Source organism: Hakea prostrata, unplaced genomic scaffold, assembly GCF_041222555.1.
Source record: "Hakea prostrata isolate BN-2017 unplaced genomic scaffold, UWA_Hpros_2 contig_8, whole genome shotgun sequence".
Lineage (NCBI taxonomy): Eukaryota > Viridiplantae > Streptophyta > Magnoliopsida > Proteales > Proteaceae > Hakea > Hakea prostrata.
The window spans coordinates 408,425-433,326 of record NW_028291127.1 but is presented as its reverse complement, the minus strand read 5'-3'; positions in this window follow the sequence as shown (position 1 = coordinate 433,326).

Sequence of the window (24,902 nt, the reverse complement as noted above, 5' to 3'; positions counted from 1 at the left end):
CCAAGAATTAACCCAGACAACCTTCGAGCTAAGGTTGCCAAGGCCGTTGTGACTGCAGAGCAACAGTCTCCTCGAGCATTGACTGCAGACCAAGTGGCCTCTATGCCTCTTCCAGACCCTTCCTACAAGGGTATAAGAAACTTGAGGACAATAGTTGAGGCCTCGGGAAGAGGGAAAAGACCAATGGTGGAAGAGGTCGAAGTCCCTTCTCCCGTTTGAACCAAAAGGAAGCATGACTTGGTTGATGCTTCTGCCCCGAAGAAATCCAAAAAGAACAAAGATTCTGAGGAAATCTTTGTTCCACAGTGGTCATTGGTGGTGTCGGACCGGGTCACACAAGATCATGAGAAGGCTACTGAGGGGAGCTCTCTCGGCCTGATGCCGGCCGATCACCAAGCCTTTGAAACCCTGTAAGACGACTCTCTTGTTCGTCTTTCCACAAGGTATTATTTCTCTTGGTCTTTTGCTACTTGTTTTGTAATCTCTCCTAGGATTTTTGATAATTCGCCTGCTCTCTCAGGAATGCCGTGTTGAGCTTCTACCAACACATGGTGGGAGGCATGGTTGCTCGATACTTGATATTCGAGACTGTAGATCACATACTCGGGTATGCCTGGTAGGGTACCGGCTGGGTGGATGTGTCAAATAGTCTGTGGGTAGATGAGCTACCTCATGTGTCACATCCCCCCAGCCGGTACCTTGCCAGGCATACCCGGGTATGTGATCCACAGTCCCGAAGATCAAGTATCGAGCAACCATGCCTCCCACATACGTGGTAATACAATCATGAACAATAATAATCAAGGTAAAAGCATATAATAAAAGAAATCATGAATAAGATAAGAGCAGATAATCAGAGTGCGGAATAAAGATGATACCAAAAGTATAAATATAATTTCAAAAGGAGAGAGAGAGCGATCAGAAGTCACTCCCTCAGTGGCAGCAGAAAGTAGTCAAATCAAGTTAAGTTACATATCCCAAAATGTAAAGAGTATATAAGAAGAAAGTTAATTACATATCCAAGTTCCAAAGGAATAACAATAAAAAGGCCTAAGCTAAGGTCTCCTCATACTTGTACAGGGTGTCCTCGTAAGTGTACAAGAAGGAAACCAAGCAGGGCCTCTCCCACATTAAAGTCCGGTTAATCCTGATACGGAGGGTAATCACCCTCGGCACCTTCACAGTAACTTTCATAATGGCCAGAACCTTCAACGTAGTATGCGGAATCCTGGTTCTCCTTAAAGTATGTGCCATCGGCTTCTTTGGTACCTGTGGAGAAGTCTAACAAAACAATTGCATAGAATGGAATGATTTCAAAAGAACTTAGCAAGGCAGTTAATCCATAATACATAAACCATATGGTACAAATCATAACATGATGCAAGATGATATGAAACACATGATGCAAGTATGATACTAACTCTACATATGCTAGTCACTATGGTAGACATGCTTTAAGTCATAGCACCATACTTCTTTAGGTGGGTCTCAATCACTCAAGCCGAGTAAATGGGTCTTGAAACCTTCCGGACAATCCATGGTTGGGGTTTAAGTCACCGCTCTCTCACATCACCATTGGTCCAAGTAGTGGCGCATGTCAAGGTGAAGCCTAGCCCAATGCAAGTCTTCTACTTAGTCATATCATGTCAGATCCAGATACGTCCATTCCTTGCCTCGGGCAATCCTTTCCGGTATCCTTCACACTAGAGTCAGCATAGTCATGGACTACGGACTCACCAACCCTATTGGTCATCCATAAATAGTAGACGGGAAGCTCTCACGTCCTCTCATGGGTTGGTTGCCATTCTTGAGCGCCCGTGAGCCCAAGTCTAGCTATTTGCAACCCTACCAATAAATGACCCCTTTCGAGTATCCGTAGTATGATTTATGTCCTCTCACGGAGTGGTTACTGGTCTTGAGCGCCCATCAAACCATACTACTACCACGGGTCGTTCGGTCTCAATGCCCTTCCGATTCGGGTCTGATACAATGGGGACATACTAGCCATACAACTAGACAAGTCCTCTAAGTATGTCATCCAATGATCCGAGAAAGCGTTGATGGGCATCTTCGGAGAACATCCCATACTATTCCCTCCGATGTCCAATGACAAAAATGTCAAAAGGACATTCCCCAATCCCAAATCATACTTATCCAATCACATTCTCAGTTCATCATATCATACATACATGATACATCATCATATTGAAAGATACGTCATAACATCCCATGATAAGCATATAATCAAATGACAATAATGAAATAGACATGATGGATAAAGTAATTAAACATGGTGCTACTGTCATAAGGTAACTACAATAGTCATATGATGTCTAAGTACAACCAATAAGCTGAGCCCACTAGGTTGCCAACATCAGTGTAACAATCACATAGTCTATGTCATATGGGTATAACCGTCCTTACCTTAAGCCGAGATGATGATAACCCAATAATCTTAAAAGGATGATCCAAAGATAGTATTAAGACCCTAGACAAACATAAATGAAAGATTAGAAAAGAAATCGGAAAAATCGGAGGTCAAACGCATCAAATCGGCGAAGTACACAATTCTGCAGTTGATTGGCAGACTAGCTTGGTCGACTGAGTCAGTCGACCAAGTGAATAATGCCCGAAGCCAAATAGTGATTTTTGGCTCAAAATCAGTCTTCCGGGGCTTAGATCGATTCGAAACTTGAGGGATTCATTGTAACAGTATAAGAACACTACATAACAAGAATTAGCTTAATCCAATGGCCCAATTGAAAACCCCCAAATTGAAACCCTATGTTCTAAAGACAAGAATCATAGCATGACTTGAAATCACATGAAATTGCATTGGAATTGAATGAATTAACTAGGGGAACTGATAGGCAATGGATTAGAATCATATGCTAGCATAGAACATAGACATTGTACACTATAAACCTCAGTTTATAATAGGAATACATGAAGTTAAGAAGAAAATCAAAGTAATGCATGTGGAAGGATTGAAATGAGAGTATAGCATCAATGGAAATAGAATGAGATCAATGATTACCTATGAGTGAGCACTTGAAGTGATGGTTGCAAGGTTGCAGCATCAGCTCCAAGGTTGTAACAGAAAGAAAAGAAAAGAAAAGGAGTAGAATAGAGAGTGAGAGTGATGAATCATACCTTGAATGTGCAAATGGAGACGAGACAATGATTGCAATGATTGGGGGCAAGAATCCTTCACAAACACCAAGAGAGTGCCTTGGGAACCTCCACTCTCGTTCTCAATGGCCTAAATGAGTATAATAGGGTTCAAAACACGAGAACCACTTTAATAGAGAGAGGAATATCCAAAAAGCATCTTATTCTCGGATTTGTACAACCATTGGTCGACTGACTCAGTCGACCAAGCATGTACAGCAAGCTTGAATCAGGGAAATGAAAGGCTATACGAGTCCGAATTGAATTGGGTTTTCTCCTACAAGTCAATAAACAAGTCTAGAGTAGAGAAATACCTTTGAAACAGGACCGGAAGAGCATCAAGCACTTCAACTAAGCTTCCCCTCTTCTACGTGCAGTTTCTCACTGAACACTGACAGTGTATCCAAGTAAGGGGCTTCACTATCAATATCCACGGGCTCCGAATCATACACCGAGTCTTCAACTATGAGGGCTCACAAGTCTCTTCTTCCACCACTACGGGTCTTCGGACCTACAAACATCATGGATCTGGGTCAGGGTCAGGGTTAGGATAGGGTGGGTTTCACATTCTCCCCCCCTTAAAAAAAATTTCGTCCTCGAAATTGGAAGCGTACATGTGCTTCCAAAAAGATGAGGACACTTCTCCTTTATGTCTTCTTTTTTCTCCCATGAAGCTTCTTCAAGGGTATGGTTCTTCCACTGAATCTTCACCAAAGGGATGGTGCGATTCCGCAACTGTTTGTCCTTTTTTTCTAGAATCTCGGCTATCTCTTCATCGTAGGAAAGATCAGCACTGAGTCCTTCGGGTGCTTGCTGTAGTATGTGTTCCAGGTTTTCTATGTACTTTCAAAGCATTAGAATATGAAACCCATTATGAACTCCAGCAAGAGATGGGGGCAAGGCCAAACGGTATGCAACAGGTCCAACCTTCTCCATAATCTCGAAAGGTCCAATGAAACGGGGGCTAAGCTTTCCTTACACATTGAATCTCATCACCCCTTAATAGGTGATACTTTAAGAAAAACTTTCTCCCCAATCTGAAATTCTAGATCGGTTCTTCTCTTGTTGGCATAAGATTTCTGTCTAGACTGAGCAAACTGGATCCTTTCTCTAATCATGTCAACCATCGCATTTGTAGCTTCAATCATCTCTGGACCCAAGACTCTTCTTTCACCGGTCTCAGTCCAATACAATGGTGTTCTACAAGTGTTATCATATAAAGCTTTAAATGAAGCCATGCCTATTGTTGCTTGATAACTGTTATTATAGGCAAACTCAACCAAAGCTAAGTGTTCATCCCAATTTCCACCCATATCCACTACACAAGATCTAAGCATATCTTCCAAGATTTGAATTGTCCGCTCAGTCTGTGGATGATGAGCTATACTCAGATTCAATTGGGTTCCCAAGGCTTTCTGCAAACTGTTACAAAACCTTGAGGTGAACCTAGGATCACGATCAGAAACAATACTCACAGGCACTCTATGCAGACGAACCACATTGTCCACATAAAGCCTAGCTAGCTTATCCAAAGTATAAGTGATCTTCATAGGAATAAAATGAGCTGATTGAGTCACCCTATCAACAATCACCCACACAATGTCATTACCTTAATTGTTCGAGGCAAGCTAGTCATGAAGTTCATAGAAATGTCTTCCCACTTCCAACTAGGAATAGGAAGGGGCTGAAGTAATCCTGATGGGGGTTGACGAACGGCTTTCACACGTTGGCAAGTCTCACACTTGGCAACAAAATCTTCAGCATCAACCTTCAAACCGCTCCACAAAAAATGTTCCCTTAAGTCCTTGTACATCTTGGTACTTCCAGGGTGAACTGTAAAGATTGACTGGCGTGCTTCCTTCAATATTTCCTTCTTGATTTCATCAACAGCCGGCACACAAAGTCTATCTCTAAACAACAAAGCACCATCGATAGACATACTAAAATTAGGGTCCATTTCGGGATTCAATGTAATCTTCTCAATCTTCTCTTTCAACTCTAGGTCAGAACCTTGCAAAGCAACAATTCTGTCTCTAAGGATGGATCTCGTTGTCATGGCATAAAGAACAAAATCCGAGCCTTCCGAGACAACTTCCAAACCAAAGTCAGCAATTGAAGACAACAAGGGTTGACTCAAGGCATTCTAGTCCAACACTTTCTTCTGACTTTTCCTGCTAAGCGCATCAGCAACAACATTAGCCTTACCAGGGTGATACTGGATGTCACAGTCATAATCAGAGACCATTCTAACCATCTTCTTTGTCTCATGTTCAATTCCTTTTGGGTAAAGAAGTACTTCAAACTCTTATGATCTGTGAAGATAGCGATCTTCTCACCATACTAGTAATGTCTCCAAATCTTCAAAGCAAAGACAACAACGACAAGCTCTAAATCATGAGTGGGGTAGTTCCGCTCATAATTCTTCAATTGCCGAGAGGCATAGGCCACAATTTTACCATGTTGCATCAACACTTATCCCAAACCAATCTTAGAAGCATCAGTGTAGACTGTCAAACCACCAGAACTATCGGGTATAGTCAAAATCGGAGCACTTGTCAATCTAACTTTCAGCTCTTCGAAATTCTTCTCACAAACTTCAGTCCACACAAACTTCTCTTCCTTTCTAGTTAGCTTAGTCAGAGGAGCAGCCAACCTAGAAAAGTTCTCAATAAACCTTCTGTAGTATCCTGCCAATCCAAGGAAACTTCTAATCTCAGTCACAGTCTTCGATCTTTCCCATTCGGCAACGGCTTGCACCTTTTCAGGATCAACATGAATACCTTCGGCTGAAACTACATGGCCGAGAAATACTACCCTAGAGAGCCAAAAGTCACACTTGCTAAACTTAGCATAGAGCTTCTTTTCTCTCAACCTTTGCAGTGTGAAATTTAGGTGTTTCACATGCTTTTCTTCATTATTTGAAGATCAATATGTCATCAATGAAGATGATCACAAACTTATCAAATACATCATGAAATAGTCGGTTCATGAGATCCATGAACACAACAGGAGCATTAGTTAAACCAAAAGGCATAACTTTAAACTCATAATGTCCTTATCTTGTTCTAAACGCTGTCTTGAAGATATCACTTGACTTCACTTTCAACTGATGATATTAAGACCTCAAATCGATCTTCAAGAACATAGCTGCACCTTTCAACTGATCGAAAAGATCATCAATCCGAGGCAGCGGATAACTATTCTTGACGGTCAACTTGTTCAACTCCCGGTAATCAATGCATAGACGCATGCTACCATCCTTCTTATTCACAAACAAGACAGGAGCTCCCCATGGGGATACACTAGGTTGTACAAAACCTCTTTCTAAGAGCACATTCAGTTGTGTTTACAACTCTTCTAACTCGGTAGGTGCCATTCTATATGGAGCTTTGGATACCGGAGCGGCTCCAGGAGTTAAGTCAATGGAAAACTCAACTTCTCTATCAGGGGGCAGTCCTGATAGATCATCTGGAAACACATCAGCAAAATCACACACAACCGGAACTTCTTCTAGCTTCTTCCCTTCTTTGACCTTGCTTCCAGGTGAAGCACTTTCCACAAATGCACAGACTTGCATCAATGCGGTCAAAGTCTTCTTACTAATCCTTCCTTTTTCTCCTTGAAACTTAAATTGAATTCTCATTCAACCGAAACTGAATTCTCCTTGAAGAGCACAAGATCACGGCATTGTGGGATGTTAGCCAATCAATTCCCAAGATTACATTAAAATCCTTCATATCAAACAACACTAAGTTCGCCTTCAAATTCTTTCCACAAATCAACACAAGACATCATTCTAACACTTTATCTAGCTTAACAACAGGCCCAACAAGGGTACTAATCGACAAACAACTAGATAAATATTGGGGTGTTAGGTTAGTCTTCAAAGCAAAAGTAGATGAGATGAACGAATGAGATGCACCCATATCAAACAAAACAAATGCTGGAAATGAAACAACTAACAATGTATTTGTAACAACATCATGACAGGGATCTTGTTCAACACCGGATATGCTGAATATTCTGCTAGAGGGAGGGGCAGGGGCAGGAATAGGAGCACTTCTCACAACAGGGGCAAGAGGTTGCGTAGGCTTCTTCGGACAAAAATGAGCATAATGACCGGGTTGCTTGCACAAGAAACAAGAAGAGTCCTTCTGTCCAAAGGAGTCGCTACAGTGGGAGGTCTTTGAAATGCAGGTCTAGGATTAGCAATCCTAGGCCGAGAAGTAATAACAGCTCCCGCAGGTCTAACTCCAATAGGATGACTAACATCGGAACTCTGTCCAACACTCCTTGGCTGAAAGGTAGGAGTGGGATATGAAGTAGGTCTCACAAATCTACGATTAGAGCCGTCAACCTAACCAGGGTTCCTTGGCTGCCAAGGCCTCTGGACTAGAACATTTTCTCTTTCTGCCTCTTCTAACTTCTTAGCATTCTGAACTACTTGGGCATTTCTCTCGAGAGGGAGAATGGTGAGATATGCCTTTATCGACGGCCACAATCCTTTGAAGAATTTCTTTGCCTTTGCATTGTCAAGTTTAATCGAATCAGAGGTGAAAAAGAATAGCTCTTCAAACTTCTGCTAGTAGTCCAACACAGATAAGGAACCTTGAACCAATGCCATAAATTCAGCCTCTTTGGCATCCTTCATTGCTTCGGGAAAGTAATTCTTACAGAACGCCTCTTTAAATACTTCCCAAGATACAACGCCCGCATGGAGATCTTCAAGGATGGGTCTAGTTGAAATCCACCATGCGTCAGCCTCATGCTGAAGCTTCTGTTATGCAAAAAGAACTTTTTGTGCATCTGAGCACTGCAAATTTCGAAATGCTTTCTCTAATTCCCTCAGCCATTTGTTAGGGAAAAGAGTATCCTTTGTCACACCGATAAAAGATGGCACTTGTAGTTTCAAGAAACTCTTCATTAGCCTAGTATGCGGGGTTCCAGCGAACCTCTCCACATACGGAGCTACAACATTAGGGTTTCCTTGCCCTCCAACACGATTTCCGCCCTGAGTCGCCATGAAGCTTGTCATCATCTGAGTAAACTGGGTTGCCTGTTGCTACATCATGTTATTCATAACATTAGCAATATCACGAAAGCTTCCAATCTCAAGAGCACTTGGGAGGTCAGTAGTGGTGTGACTGTTCTCTTGTGTCTGTTGATCTGAAGTACCAGCAAGCGTCTCACCATTACCGGCACTACCGGATCCTACAAGTCGATTTCTCAAGACAACCATTTTGCAAACAATGATGACAACACCAACATCAAAAATTCATCAACAACTTCAAGACCAAGTGATTAGAATGCTTAAACATACTTAGAATCATTAACATAATAAGCAAACAATCAAACATTGGTCAAAAATCCAAAAATCAAGCCGAAAATCCAAGCAAAAACCAAAACAGGGCATTCTGTCCTCCATTGGTTGACTGGCTTTGGTCGACTGGTTCAGTTGACCAAGCAACATCACCCACAAATTTTGGGGGCTTTAAACCTCATTTGCCACTTCATTTCTCACTTCTAACTCAAAATCTTCAAGGGAGGGCTCTAGAGAACCATCTTGCCAAAGTTTCCAAAGAGATTCCAAGTGTCTAGAAGCTTCAACAACATCAACACAACACATTTAAAAGATCCAAACAAGGTAAGAAAGACTTAGTAAAATAACAACTAAGGAAAATGATTTATCTTAACAAGGAGGATAGAGGTTTATTTTTTACCCCCAGGCATGTGTGTAAAGTCCTATATTAGACATGCCCGCTGTCTCTCTCTTATCACGAGGAATTCTACCCTTAGTTCCCCATTGGCAGTGTGATTTTCTTTCAAACCCCAAATGGGGTGAAAAGGATCTCCATAATCAGCAACACTTTGGGCATCTTCTAATTGCCCAGGACCAATTGGGTGAGGATTAGCAGTAGCTTCAATTATTTCCTGCGGGTTAGCATCTACAGCGGCATCATTAGAATCGACTTGCATGGCGACAACTTTTGCCGCAATATTCTCTTGATCCTCAAGTCCCGCAGGAGGATCAACTGGCATATTAAAAATAGGAGGAGCAGCATCAAAAAATTCATCATTTGGTGGAGCAATCTGGGCATTCTCTTTAGCAACATCAGGAGCAATATTGATGTCTGGAATAACATTGTCAAAAACAGGGGCAGCAAAAATAGGATCTTGTATAGGGGGAGCAAAAGCAGGAGCATTATCAATAGGAACATTTACATTTTGAGGAATATCCTTAGGGATATTCTCTTCAAGAACAATTTCAGGAGGAGGAACAGAATTATCCTCATCAAACAGTTGGTCAGCTATTTGTTCAATGATATTACCTGCAGCAATTTTCTTCAGCTGGTCTAGAGGGTAATTAGGAATTTCTTTACCTTGATCTTCATTCTCAACCATCATCTCTGGGAGAACAGAATCATCATGAGGTAATATGGGTGACATAGGAGGAGTGCAAACTTCATTCCTAGGAGAATAAACAGGTTCAACAGTCTCTTCGGCTACCTTTTCGATGTCAGTGGGAGTTTCTTCTTGGAGGTTATCTTTTTGAACAAGGATTTCAGCAAAGGAGAAACAGAGGATTTCTTCTTCTCACTTTTCTTGGTAGCAGATAACTAGTGACTTGAAGGACCCATGGAATGAAGTCTACTTCTTAAGGTCCTTGTTCTTCCAACAGGATTGTCACCAGCTACCATTTTGACAAGCCGAATATCAGAGCTTTCAACATCAACATTTTCTTCAGCAATATCTTTTTGTACTTGGTCTACCTTTTGCTGGCCAGGTGAAGATTCTTCTCAACGGTCTTCACAACAGACTTTTTCTTAAGGGATTTCTTGTGACTTCGGTCACTGGGAGGATGAATAGCAGAATGTTTTCTTTTCATACCTGATTTCTCAGGTTTGGGAATGGATTTACCTGACTTCTCAGGTTTGGAATCAGACTTTTTATCTTCTGAAGCAACTTTTCGGAGTTCAGAAGTGTTAGGGATTTGATAAATATCAGTCCCTGGAGAAGGAACAAAGATCAGAATATGAATATATATATATATATATATATATATATATATATATATATATATATATATATATATATATATATATATATATTTTTTTTTTTTATAAACATATATATATATATATATATATATATATATATATATATATATATATATATATATATATATATATAATATTTTTTTTTTTTTTTTTTTTTTTTTTTTTTTTTTTTTATGAAATCTCTTATGTACCTGGTAAAAGGTTGTGACTTGCCAGACCAACATCAGTTTTGAGGTTTGTTGCATCAACTGGTTTTCCAGAAGGGATCAATTTCCATGTCTCCTAATCATACTCTCTTAGCGTGGGACGTTGGTTTAGCGAATAAAGGGATTTCTTTGTGTGAAAACACCATCGAGAGCTGTAGTTGGGAATGGAGATGGCACGGAAAAAATATTTCTCTCTCCATTTCTTGTTATCATGGGGAATAGAAGAGTCGGTGAAGATTTTGGTGTTCTCACCCAATTCATTAACAATGCAAGTTCTTCGAGAAAAGTGGATATAACCACGCTCACAGGAAACTTTGGGAGTATGATAATTTCTAAAAAGTTCAATAGATGGGATGCGACCCATTCCACGAATGAAAGCAAAGAAATAGTAAACTAACTTCCAATTGTTGGGAGTAAGTTGGCAAGGGCAGATGTGGTAGTAGTCAAGCAAAGATTGGACAATGGGAATCAAAGGAACTCTGAATCCAGAATCAAGGTGATGAAGATAAACGACAATAACACCAGAGCTAGCATCATATGGACGTTCAGAAGGTTCAGGAACCCATATTTTGGCATCGGAAGGAAAATGGTAATCTTAACGGTAAGAAGGCAAATGAGATTTCTTTACCGTAGTTGGATACCATTCAGGTCCAGCATATTTGGGATCCAACTTCTCTATGGTAGTGTCCAAAGGAACGTAAGGAGTAATTTCCTCATCTTGAGCATAGGGAGTAGGAATCCAATCTAACGGAGCCTGTTCAGAAGATAAGGTATTCAGGGTTCTGTCCAAGTTAACATCTGAAGACGCATGAACTTGTTCAGAGGTGTTGGGGGCTGAAGGGTTAGTAGGTGGATCCATGGAGAAGAAAAGCAATGACAAAGTTCAAGAAATGAAAATAAAATACAGGAGGGATGATAGAGGAGTTGCAAAAGATTGCAATATGAGTTTGAAGAAGGGAAGTAGGTTATGGGCGATAGCGGATGACAGAGAGTGAATAAATACGGAGATGAAGTGATGTGATGGGATGTTTTCTGAAAATTGGAGGGAAATATACGATGATTCAGATAAACAGCTGTAACTGTTCATAATCGACGCTTGGGGTTAATCGGCGAAATTGGAAACATTGCAACTAGACACGTGGGTGAGATGAAAAAGATTAAGGAAAGCATTATAATCGTGTGATGAAGAATAAATAATATTTATTGATCAAACGACGGGAAAGAGGATAACGTCAAGGAAGATGAGAAGGTGCATTAATGAGGGGATAAAAAGATCTGACTAGTAATGATTTTTGGCTGATCCTCGAGGTGATTTGGGGGCTGAGCATAGTGTTTGATGATTACAAAAGATGGTTCTACTTCCAAGAGGGATTATTGTCACATCCACCCAGCCGGTACCCTACCTGGCATACCCGAGTGTGTGATCCACAGCCCCGAAGATCAAGTATCGAGGTAATCCTCCTCCCACATAAACAATAACATAATCATGAACATAAATAATCAATGTGCAAAGTATAAATGAGAGATCCAAATAAGGAAGGAAATAAAATCATATATCATCAGAGTACGAAAGGTAACAATAATGTCAAAATCATAAAGTAAAGTGAGGCGGAATCTCACTCTACCAATCACAGCGGAATAGTAGTTTGGAAAGAAAAGGAAAAGAGATTAAAACTAATCCCAATAACAAGTACAATGAGTAACTAAATCATTCTCAATCTTATAGAGAACATCTCTATAAGTATAAATCTCAAAAATAACACAAGGGCGCTTCCACTCTATCGACGGACTAAGCATTGTACGTAGCATGACCACCCGTGGAATCTTCAATGTAATCGTCGTAACCGCAATCACCTTCCTGGAGATATGCCTCTTCTCCCTGCGCTTCTTCATACAAGCAGTCATAATACTCTGAGCCTATAGTGAAATCTAACAATACATAGCACAAAAGGAGTGAGTTCCAAAAGAAACCCAGTAAGGCAGTTAAATCCATAATAACATAAATGGCAGGATTTCCAAGCAAAGTATGATACAATGTGACATGAAACATATGATGCATTATGATTCTAATTCAATGTATGCTGGTCTCTATTGGCAGACATGCTTTAAGTCATAGCACCGTACTTCTTTGGGAAGGTCTCATCACACAACGCCATTTGGTAGTGGGTCCGGCATCCCTCAGGACATTCCATGGCTGGGGTTTAGGTCACTGCTCTCTCACATCACCATTTGTCTAAGTATTGGCGCATGTTAGGGTTAAAGCCTAGCCAAATGCAAGGGCTTCTACTTAGTTACATCAACTCAGATCCAGATACGTCCATTCCTCGCCCCTGGCGATCCTTTCCAGTATCCTTCACACTAGAGTCCTCATAGTCCTTGACTACGAAATCATCAACCCTATTGGTTATCCACATATGGTAAACGGGAAGCTCTCAAGTCCCCTCATGGGTTGGTTACCGGTCTTGAGCTCCCATGAGCCCAAGTCTATCCATATGCAACCCTACCAATGAATGACCTCTTTCGAGTATCCACAATGTGATCCATGTCCTCCCACGGATTGGTTACCGATCTTGAGCGCCCATGAGTCCCCATTGCTACCACGGGTCGTTCGGTCTCAATACCCTTCCGATTAGGGTATGATATAATGGGACATCCTAGCCAAACACTTCTAGACAGCCCTAGGTATGACAACCAACAATTTAGGAAGGTGTCAAAGGGCATCTCCGGAAACATCCCATAATATTCCCGTTGATGTCCAAGGACAGAAGTGTCAAAATGACATCTCCCCTTTCCAAACCATACCTAAACATTCACAACCATAAATCAATCATATCCACAAATATAGTAACTCCCCATATGGAAAGTACTCAAGAACATGATCCAACTCATATATAATTTGCAAGTAAAGTCATACATGAACTAATTAACATAAAAAGTAATGCTACTGTCATTAGAGTAGTTGCATCAGTAGTACATCAATATAAGAATCTATTTATGGAAATAAATCAGAGAGATTCAAATATGGAAACTAAATCATGCAATCTATGTAATTAAAGAAATAACTATCCTTACCTTATATAACTTGCAAAGAATCCCGAGAATCAATGAAGATCTTTTCTAAACTTGGAAGGGGATCCTAGACAGTGTACATACCTTATTAGGAAAGATCTCCAGAAGATAGGAATCCAATCGACCAAAATTAACCCAAAACAGAGGCTACTATCTTCATGGGTCGATTGATTGGTCTACTGACTCAGTTGACCAAAAAAGTCAGTGATAGACAAAATCAGAGATTTGTGATTCAAAATCCGAATTTTGTGATTCGAATTGTCACCAAACAAGAGGGAATATGCAATGATAATGTACTGGTCTATAGAGGACTTCAAAACCCTAATAACATCAAGTCTTCAAGTCACAAAATAGGAAACAAAAACTTACCATAAATAGATCAATCAAGATTCTTGGAGAAATCATGGCAAAATCACGGAAGAGAAACTATAGAGTGATGGATTACTAATCTGATAAAGAATTCATGAAAAACATGTATAGATCTTCTAGAAAAACAGATCTAAGGTTGAAGAACTTGAATAAAAAAAAGAAAAGAAGATGAAGACATGGTTTCCTTCAAAAGTAAGTGATGATCTTGATGAAGATCATCCATCAAGCTTTAAATCCTTAGGAAAAAGAGAAGATGAGTAGAGTGATGGTTGCAACAGAGATGCAACATCATCTCCACTATTCTCAAACAGAAAAGGAAAGAAAAACTATAGAAAACCAAAGATGGAGAAGAGAGGAGGATGATCACATACCTTGTGATGCAAATGCAAGAGATTTGACGAAGATCCGACAAGAAAACCACCAAGGATGCAGAGGAGATTACTTGAGGAGACCTCGGGTTCATTCCAGGAAGTTTAGAGGCACAAAAGACGAATTAGACTCGAAGTTGGGCTTAAATAGAGAAGCCAAGACCTAATTCAGCAAAACAAATCTCATTGGTCGATTGATTGGTCGACTGGCCCAGTCGATCAAGCAGTCGACCAATCAGGATAGCAAGTCCAAAACAGGGAATTGAAGGCTCAAATCAAGTCCAAATTTAAAGGGGTTTTGCACACACACCAAGTGACTTACCTAGTATGTAGAAATGCCTTTGAACCAAGTCAGAAAGTACTCCAAGTCCATCAACTAATCCCATCTTCATCAGGGTACAGTTTCCTTTTCAGTCCTGAACATGTTTCCATAAATGGAACACTGTCACCAACTTCCATGGATTCTACGCCAGACACCAAGTCTTCCAATGAGGTGGCCCATAGTTGACTTCTTGCTTTACTTCGGGTTGTTGGACCTACAAGCAACAGGGTTTCCGGGTCAAGATTAGGGTTGGGTTTCACAAATATGGTTCGTTCTTTTAAACAGATTAGGATCAACATTTAAATTGATGATGACCTAGGAATCCAAAATTGCAACTTGGGAAATTACGATTTCTGGAAGGAATATGAAACGTTGATAGATCAAGATTTTTGCCACGTGGAAGGGAAAAGTGGAAATTTAATAAGGGAGATTAAGCGCATGAAGAAAATAGTTGAGATTTGGGAAATCAAATGTAGAAGGAACGGTTCTGATTGAATCTAGTATCTATTGATTGATCTCTCCAGCTGAGTTGAATTGAATTGAACGATACTGATGAGCTCCAAGGTTGACAGATGAATTCAGAATTCTGATGAGCTTTACAAAGCTATAGATTGATCTCATAATTTTTGATGAAATCTCTCAACTAAGGATGAACTCAGCGTTCAAGTAATCCCTCATGATTGGAGATGAGCTCAAGTACTGAAGAATTCTCACAACCAATACAAGATACAAAATATTCTACAGTCATTTGGAAGAAAGATTCAACCTTCTGACCAGAGTCTCATACAAGTTCAACCTGATCAACAGGCTTGGGGGCTCGTGTTGTGACTAAAATATCCCAATTCTAGTTCAGGCCGGTTCGTTCCAGTTTTAAGGCGATTCGATTGGTTTAAGTTGATAAGATGAAATCATCAATCGGTCTGCTCAAAAGTCAAATAAAGGTCTGATCATGACCATTCAATTTGTTATTATGATCCAATGGTCACAGTCAAAAGGAGATCAGGCGGGAAAATCTATAAAAGGGGACGAAGCTCTCATTCAATAGGTAACACACTCTAATTCACTGGAACTCTCATTCTATTCCTGGATATCTCCATTAAAGCTCTGAAGGAGCTCTAAAACCCTACCTGAACTATCATTTGACAAGATCGTCGGAGATGCGACGCCGATCAAGACGATCGGCTCTGCTTCTAACAAGTTCATTGTTTCACAAAAAGTGAGAGATTGATTCAATCCAATGAAGATAGATTCAGAACGGTCCAGATCTGCTTGGTTCGGTGTTAGATTCACGGTCTAGAGATCACGATGAAATCTGCACCAACACCTTCACACTAGAGTCACGTATCCTATGGAACCAACCAACTTAGACTATGAACTCATCAACCCTATTGGTCATCCACAAATAGTAAACGGGAAGCTCTCACGTCCACTCACGGGTTGGTAGCCGGTCTTGTGCGCCCGTGAGCCCAAGTCTAGCTATTTGCAACCCTACCAATAAATGGCCTCAACGAGTATCCGTAATGTGATCTATGTCCTCTCACGAGTTGGTTACCGGTCTTGAGTGCCCATAAACCCACATTACTACCATGGGTTGTTTGGTCTCAATGCCCTTCCGATTCGAGTCTGATACAACAAGGATGTCCTAGCCAATACATCTAGACAAGTCCTATATATGACATCCAATAATCTGGGAAAGCGTCGATGGGCATCTTTGGAGAACATCCCATACTATTTCCTCCGATGTCCAAGGACAGAAATGTCAAAAGGACATTCCCCAATCCCAAATCATACTTACCTGATCACATTCTCAATTTCACCATATCATACATACATGATACTTCATCATATTGAAAGATAAGTCATAACATCACATGATCAATCATATATGAAATTGACAAGAAATAATAATCATGATAAGCAAGAGTATGTAAACATGATACTATTGTCATAAAATACCTACAACAGTCATATGATGTCCAAATACAACCAATAAGCTAAGCCTACTAAGTTTTCAACCTCAATGTAATAATCACATAGTCTATGTTATATGGTGATAACCGTTCTTACCTTGAGTCGATGTGAAGCTAATCCAAAGGTCACAAGAGAATGATCCAAAGATGGTATATAGACCCTAGACAAACCTAAATAAAAGATTAAAGAAGAAATCAGGAAAATCGGAGGTCGAACGGATCAAATCGGCAAAGCAACAGTTCAGCAACCAATTGGTTGACTGACTTGGTCGACTGACCCAGTCGACCAAGTGAACAGTGTGGGGTTGAATAGTGAATTTTGATCCGAAACCTAGCTTCCGAGGCTCAGATCGATCCGAAACTTGGAGGGATTGATTGTAACAGTATAAGAACACTATCTAGCAAGTAATTAGCATAATCTAAAGGTCTAATTAGGAATCCCCAAATTGAAACCCTAAGTTCTAAAGACAAGAATCATAGCATCAATTGAAATCAAATGAAATTGCAAGGGGAATTAGGGAATTACCTAGGGGAATTGATAAGCAATAGATTAGGATCATATGCTAGCATAGAAATCAGACTTAGCATGCTTCATACTTCATTTTAGGACAAGAATGCAAGATGCTAAGAAGAGAATCATAGAAATGCATATGCAAGAATAAAAATGAGAGCATCTTTTACTCGTATTTGGGAATTCTTTGGTTGACTGGCTTGGTCGACTGGGGTCAGTCGACCAAGTAGTGACAACGAGCTTGATCAGGGAATTGAAGGGCTAGAGTGATCCAAATTGAGGTGGGTTTTCTCCTACAAGTCAATTAACAAGTTTAGATTAGAGAAATACCTTCGAAACAATACCGGAAGCGCAACAAGTACTTCAACTAGACTTCCCTTCTTCTAAGTGCAGTTTCTCACTGAACACTAACAATGTATCCAAGTAAGGAGCATCACTGTCAATGTGCATGGGCTCAGAATCTAGCACCAAATCTTCAACTGAGAGGGTCCACAAGTCTCTCCTTCTTCCACTCCAGGTCTTCGGACCTACAAACATCAAGGATTCCGGGTCAAGGTTAGGGTTAGAATATGGCTGGATTTCACATCCGCACTGTTCACTTGGTCAATTGGGTCAGTCATACAAGTCAGTCAATCAATTGATTGTTGCATTGTGTATTTGCCTGATTTGACCTGTTCGACCTCCGATTTTTTCGATTTCTTTTCTAATCTTTCTTCTATTTTTGTCTAGGGTCTAAGTATTATCTTTGGACCATTCTCTTTTAAGCATTGGATTATCTTCATCTCGACTCAAGGTAAGGATGGTTATCACCATATTACATAGACTATGTGAACTTACATTGATGTTGGCAACTTAGTAGATTTATCTTCGTTTTTGTATTTGAACATCATATGACTGCTGTATGTACTCTAAGACAGTAGTACCATGTTTATATACTCTTTGGTTATCATGACTATTCATTCTTATCAATTACATATACGATTGATCATGTGATGTTATGATTTATCTTTGAAGTATCATATATGTATGATATGATGAAATTGAGAATGTGATTGGATAAGTATGATTTGGGATTGGGGAATGTCATTTTGACATTTCTGTCCTTGGACATTGGAGGGAATGGGATGTTCTCCGAAGATGCCCATCGACGCTTTCACGGATTATTGGATGTCATATATAGGACTTGTCTAGTGGTGTTGGCTAGGATGTCCTTGTGGTATCAGACTCAAATCAGAAGGGTATTGAGACCGAATGACCCGTGTTAGTAATGTGGTTTGGTGGGCACTCAAGATCGATAACCAACCTATGAGAGGACATAAATCACATTGCGGATACTCGTTAGAGGCCATTTATTGGTAGGGTTGCAAATAGCTAGACTTGGGCTCACAGGCGCTTAAGACCGGTAACCAACCTGTGAGAGGACGTGAGAGCTTTCCCGTCTACTATTTGTGGATGACCAATAGGGTTGATGAGTCTGTAGTCAGGGACTATGCTGACTCTAGTGTGAAGGATACCGGAAAGGATCACTAGGGGCAAGGAATGGAAGTATCCAGATCTAAATTGATACGACTAAGTAGATGACTTGCATTGGGCTAGGCTTTACCGTGACATGCACCAATACATATACCAAATGGTTATGTGAGAGTGTAGTGACTTAAACCCCAGCCATGGATTGTCCCGAGGGATGCAGGACCCACAACTTACCATAGCCGAGTGATCGGACCTACCCAAAAAAAGTATGGTGCTATGACTTAAAGCATGTCTACCCTAGAGACTAGCATACATAAAGTTAGAATCATATTTGTATCATCTACCCTAGAGACTAGCATACATAAAGCTTGCATCATGTTATGTTTTGGATCATGTGGCTTATGTATTATGGAATAATTGCCTTGCTGAGTTCTTTCGAACTCATTCCTTTCTATGCAAATGTTTTGTTAGATTATTCCAAAGTACTGAAGGATTTGATGGAACCTACTCCGAGGAGACCCCCGATGAGGCATACTATTCTCTGGATACTGGCTACCACAAGGATTACTGTGAAGATCCCGAGGGTAATTACACTATGTTCTAGGATTAGTTCAACTCTGGTGTGGGAGCGGCCGTGCCTAGTCTCTTATGTTTATACTTATGAAGACATTTTGTATAAGACCAAGGAAACAATTCTTTAAATATTCATTTCGTTATTTCCCTTTTAAGACTTGGATTTGTAACCTTAACTATGATTTGATCTACTTTCCATTGCTACTGAGGGAGTGATTTCCGCCCACTCTCTTTCTTTTGGATTATATACATTGGTATCTTTTATTTCCGCATTCTGATTATATTGTTTCTTATCCTTATCGTGATTTCATTGTTTATATGCTATGACCTTGATTATATTATTGTTCATGATTGTGTTATCGCGTATGTGGGAGGTATGGTTGCTCGATACTTGGTCCTTAGGACTGTGGATCACATCTCGGGTATGCTAGGTAGGGTAGGGTACCGGCTGGGTGAATGTGACACTTTTCTCCTCACGTCCTCGGGAGCGCCCCGAGAGAAGAAGCAGCCTTCAGCTCCTTAACCGTCTTCATCAGTCAATCGTTCTTCTCCAACGCCTCATCCAACAAGGTGTTGGCCTTTTTCAGATCCGATAAGATTTTCCCTAGCTTCTTCCCAAGAGACTTGGTTTTCTCTTTGTACTTCCCCCTACTCTCTTTGAGTCTAGACTTCTGCTTTCTCAAAGATGACACCTCCTCCCGAACCACCTCGAGCTCCTGCTTGGCCTGATGAGAACTGTGGTTGGCCTACTGACAAAGCTCCTGTGAGAGCTTCAACTCCTCCGACTGATGACAAGCCCAATTCACCACCTCGGCAACACAATGGGCTGCCTAAGCCAAGTACCTAAGAATAATACAACAAGACAAGGTTACAACAAATATGGAAAACACTCAGACAAAAGAAGCACAAAAATTTACCTATAAACATATGAGAAGAGTACTTCCTCTCGGGAATTCTTTAGGAAATCTCGATCAAATGGGAGAGTAGACTTCTCAACCCAACATTGAGAAATGGCCGGATCCGCAAAGACAGAGTCCCAATCAATTAAGTCCCACTGAGGGATGAAAACATCAGAAGACCCGACGAGACATTCAGGCTTAGAAATCCTCACCGTCTTGGCCCGGGACAACCTGAGGAGAAACCTTGATCAAGACTCCACCCCGCTTGGGAGGTGCAACGACTGCCCTCTTCTTAGGACTTTTTGGAGGAGGCCTAGCAGTAGCAGCGAGAAGCCTAACAACAGTAACAACAGGGCCGAGAGAGGGCTTCGGCTTAGACGGAGGCTTCCTAGCCCGAGTGTAGGGCATAGTCCCACTAGCAACAACCACCAACGTATCAAGAGGAACCCACTTAGACACTGCAAAATAATGAAAAACAATTGGTTCAGAGATTGGAATACAAAGAAACAAGACAAAACATGTGCAAGGGGCTCACCCGGGGCAAAACTCCATAGCTATAGGATGGACACATGTTCCATGGAATATCCATGGACAGCAAACAAATCCCCTTCTACTTGGTTGATCTCCCAGATGATATCTTCCTCCTCGGGACTAAGACCAAACAGGGCATTCAACTGGTCAACCTCCTCCCTCCTCCTCTCTTGGAAGTCATGATGAAAGGCTCGGGAGAAGAGGGGCAGAAAAACAAATAAAATTCCCTCCACTTTTTGGTAGTGGATGGGAGAGAATCCTGCTCAACAAAATTTCCTTGGAACTCAAGAGTTGAAGATGAACTCTTGGCCAAGTAATACCAACCCCGCTAGGAATGGGGGTGGAGCATGAAGAAACTATGGAAAAAACGGAAAGTCGGGACAATGCCCAAGTTGTGACAATAGCCACAAAACCCAATGATGTTGTGCCAACTATTCGGGCTAAGGTTGGCCGGGCTAAGGGATAAATGATTCAAAATCTCCACAAAAAGAGAATGAAGGGGAAGACACAACCCCCCAATGAACACGTCGTAATACAATGGATAGAATCCCCTCGGGGAATTATTGGCCCGATCACCCTCAATTGGGAGACAAACTTCGTACCCCTCGTGTAACAACCCCCGTATTTCTAACCCGGGATCCATATTGCAGGTCCGAGAACCCGAAGGTCTAGCCGGGTAAATTTGTGGAGTGTCCTGAACCCATGGATTTGGATTCTCTTGTTGAAGAGCCTGCCTTGCTTGGTAGTTGGACCTTTGGAAGGCAAGTGATAACTGGAGATGTCTGGAATTAGGGTTAGGTTGTACTTTGATTTCAACCCCTTGAGCAAAGCACCCTTGTATAGCAATATACTAGGGGGCGGTTGCTAGTGGTGGTAGATTGGACCAAGCGACCACCCCAAACGACCGCCTGGTGGCGGGTTTTGCCCTATTTTGCCCTCGGACTTCTATAAATAGCAACCCTCGTCTATTTTATGAATATTATATTTGGGATTGCTGTTTTTGGTGGTTAGGCGGCAGTGGAGACGTGCTGGAAGGTGATCTAAAGTGCTATTTGTGACCTAGAAGCTCTCTTGTCTTTTCTAGCTGATTTGGTTGAGGTAAGTGACTACCTGATCACTCATACTCTACTCTTGGCTATGATTAAAGTAGATTTGTTTTCCTTTTTGGTTGTTCACCATCCTCTTATTACAGTACCTACCTTTTTAATGCTCTTGATGAGATCAAGTCCGAAAATGAAACTCTGCTTTCCTGAAAAGGATTGATCTAATCAAGGGGAGGATTCTGGGTAACCAATTTGGTGTTAATTGTTAAGTTTTGTATTACCCTTGGTTGTGGGAGTGCTAGATTTGAAATTCGGACTATGCTCATCCAAAAATCGGATGATCAGAAGCCTGAGTTATGGATTAAAACTCTCTGTTTTTGGGGCGGTCACTAGTGGCGATCACTCAGCCTAAGCGACCGGCCCAAGTGATCGGCTTGTTTCCAGTGAGCATGTAACTTTTGGATTTTGTCCGATTTGATTCATTCGACTTACATATTATTGTAACCCTATTTATAGGTGTCCTCTGTTTCCAATAAAAGTCTTATAATTGTTTTTGGTTTGCAATTAGAGTATTTCTACTTATTTATAGGTAAGGACATACTACCTCATCTTTATGAAATGACTTGAACATGCTAGTCTAGTGTCTTTCAATACTGTCTTTCATTTTATATACTGCTGTAACCATGAATAGCATGCTGATCTTATTATATGCTTGCTATTTGTATTGTCTTTACATATGCTTTATCAGTTATGAATGTGGTATGATGATGATGATGGTTTGTGGTTCTGATGGAAAGGGTATTCCATTGGGATATCTTGGCTTGAGATATCAGAGGGCTGTGGTATGGGACACATGCTCGCTGATGTATCCAGCACTGTCATAACTACTGGATGACATACCTAGGTAGAGTCTAGAGTTGCGTGGCTAGGTAGCCCACATACTACATGTTTCATCCTATAGAAGCCGGATGACCCGTGACGATGGTGATGTGACTCTGTTTCATCCTATAGTGGTAACCAGTCTGTGCGGAGACTCAGTGGTCCACTGTTGGTCATGCAATGGTAGGGTTGCATATGTTAGGGTTGGGCTCATGGACGTCCAAGGAGCGGACCGGGTGTTCTTGAGGAGTCATGAGAGCTTTCCACCCGAATAATATGTGCATGACCATAGGGTTATGAAATGGAGTCCAATAGCAGAGCCCGGTCCGTGAGGGTTCTCATTTCTAGGTTGCGAAGAATACTGAACCGAGTTGGTTGGTGCCATACGGGATGTATCTGGACTTCATGTAGTATGTTACCATTATGACTTGCATTGGATTAGAAACCCCGACATCCGCTAGTACTCATGCCAATGGTCATGGTGAGAGAGTGTTGATTTAAACCTAGCCATGGTTTGAGAGCCAGGTGTGGACTTACCATTTTACCCAGGATCCCTACAGAGGTAGCCAGTCCTTGCCAGATCAGAGTGACTAGACCTACCCAGAGGAGGGATGGTGTATATCTTAAAGCATGTCAACTGTTAGAGACTTGCATAGTTAGATCTTAGTGGTATTCATACTTTGCACTTCATACATCATATATTCATTTCTGTTGATGTTGACATATGGATGAGAATTATTGTTGTTCTTATTGAGTTCATCAGAACTCGTTCCTTTATTTTTCTATGTTATATTAGCCTATACAGATGGAGGATATACGCCGGCAGATGGATTGGTTTCCCATGAAGGAGCCTTCTCTTATGAAGAGGATGTGGCACCGGTAGTGGGGAATGGAGATAGCCTATGCGGGAGCTCCTGTGAGTGCATGGAGTGCGCTTATAGCACCCATTGATGGGCGGAGGAGACAAGTTGCCAGATAATTCACCCATTGTATGGAGAAGAATTGGAGGACCCCTCACCTAGATAAACTTGAGTCCAAGTTCTTAGCTTTAGAGAAAGAAACTGGAAAGAAGATCATTTAATTCTTTTTGATTGCTTCCTCTGAACTTATATTCTTTTGATCATTTATTTCTTTCCTTGATTATTTTATTGGAGTATTTGGACTCCTGTAATCCTTTTATTTAATTATTGAACTTATTCTTGCTCATGATTACCTTTACTTGCATTTATTATTAATGATGGGTAAGATCGTGGATCCTGTGACGGATCACTCCCACGGGTTGTTTGGCGGGTAATCGAGACCGACGGGTGGGGCGTGACACCTCGGGTGTGAAACCCAGCCTTAACCTTAACCCAGAAACTCTAATGTTTGTAGGTCCGAAGACCCAAAGTAGATATTTGTCCGGAATATCTTCGAATCTATTTAAGGTAATGACAGTTATTACCATAGATTGCGTGAATCCTAGTTTCTAAATTGGGAAACACCTAGATTTGTTACTGATATTGTAGTTTCTAATTATGATATGAATGCTATAAGTATAGTAGGATCTTACCTTTATATTTCCTTTATGTACTTGATCATGTATGGACACTTACTTATGTATGTTGCTTATTCAACTGATCTTGTCTGTATGTATTCTTTCATATGATGTGATATTAGTTGTGCATGTCATAACTAAATTGGGATTGTGATTGATTAGGTATGATTTAGGATTGGGGAATGTCATTTTGACATTACTGTCTTTGGACATCAGTAGGAATAGTATGGGATATTTCCGATGGTGCCCTTTGACGCTTTCTCAGATTATTGGTTGTCATACCTGTCACATCCCACAAAATTCACCCAGGAGGGTATACCCTATCTAGATTACTCAGGGGAGTGATCCATAGCCCAAAAGATCAAGTTTAGGAATGATCATATCCACTTAGCCCAATAATATAATCAAAAGCGAGAACAAATCTTTGTATTCAAATAATTTAATAAAGAAAGTCGAGAAAGGATCTTAGAAGGATCACAAAGAACATCAGAGTGCAAAAATGATACCAAGAAAATAAATAGTCAAAGTGTGAAAAGAAGGGGGAAACCCATTCTACAACAACAACGGAAGTTAGATCGAATGAACGTAAAGGTTACAATCGGTTCCCAATGTGAAAGGGGAACAAACTAAACTACTGTCTCAACGATTCAAATAAAAGGTAAAAAAAAATGGGACGATATCCCATCACTAGCACATAAGTGCAAAGGCCGAACTGCTCCCAGAGTAACAATCTCTACTGATAGCCTTCACCAATATAGTCGCTGTGATCAACAGTGTATGAGTCATCAATTTGGTCTTCATAGTGTTGACCATTAAAGTCAACAGTAGTAGTACCTGCAAGAAAGTCTAACAAAAGATGTCGCAAAAAGGAGTGAGTTCGAAAGAACTCAACAAGGCAATTATTCCATAATAACACAAATACATGA